Genomic DNA, 894 nt, shown 5'->3' with positions numbered 1-894 from the left:
ACTTTGCACAGACTCCTGGGGTCCCGCTCCCATCACGGGGGTGGCTTAGAATATTTTAAAGAAGTCCCTCCAGCTGTCCTCTGATACTCCGTTTATTTGCAAAAGGTTGAAATCATAATTTATCTGGTTTAGGAGGCCCCACATTTACGCTGTGTTCTTAAAGCTGATGATTTTCAGCATTCGTTCAGCATCTTGCTGCATAATAGCACCTTTGTGACCCTTGAACCAGTTGTTATAGGTGTTTTTAATCCTTCTTGCCGTCAATTTCCAGTTTGAAGTGACAGCTCTCTTGGACCTTTGAATAGAATTCCTCATCTCCCTTTTTATTGTAGCCACCAACTGGTTGTACTCATGCTGTTGGATGCTGATACTTTTCCCTTTTGACCAGTTTTTTTACCAGGAAGGGGGCCAGTGTTGGAACATAGTTCACTGCCCTGAATGTGTTTACAGTTGATGTTTCGCAAGTTTTGTTTGAAAAACGGCGGTTGCTTGTTGGACATCCTTCCTTGTCATTCTCAGGTGACATCCATTCTTGAGTACAATTTTCTATTCATAGTTTGTTTCGCTCCAGCTCCTTGGTCAAACCATGTCATTTTTAAGATGTTGTGGTCGCTCGAAGTAGTCGGTAGATAGGACTTCTAGGGAATATACAAGCCTATCAAGTCCCTAGAAACAAAGATATAGTCAATGACTAATCCCTGCAAACCTCTTTTCCAGGTGGGGTGACGGTGCCCCGCTGTATCAAAATGGCCATTTATAATTTGGAGGTTCCTACTTTCCATTAAGGCCATCCAGAGGGCTCCTCTCTGAGCTTGTGCATTAGCTCTTATCAATAGATCACAGGGAGCTTTGTGCTGATCATCAATGCAGTTAGAGTTCAGGTCTCCGCACAGT

Source organism: Ambystoma mexicanum, chromosome 1p (genome assembly GCF_040938575.1).
Source record: "Ambystoma mexicanum isolate Mex_15411 chromosome 1p, UKY_AmexF1_1, whole genome shotgun sequence".
NCBI classification, from domain to species: domain Eukaryota; kingdom Metazoa; phylum Chordata; class Amphibia; order Caudata; family Ambystomatidae; genus Ambystoma; species Ambystoma mexicanum.
Note: the sequence above shows the minus strand (reverse complement) of the source record.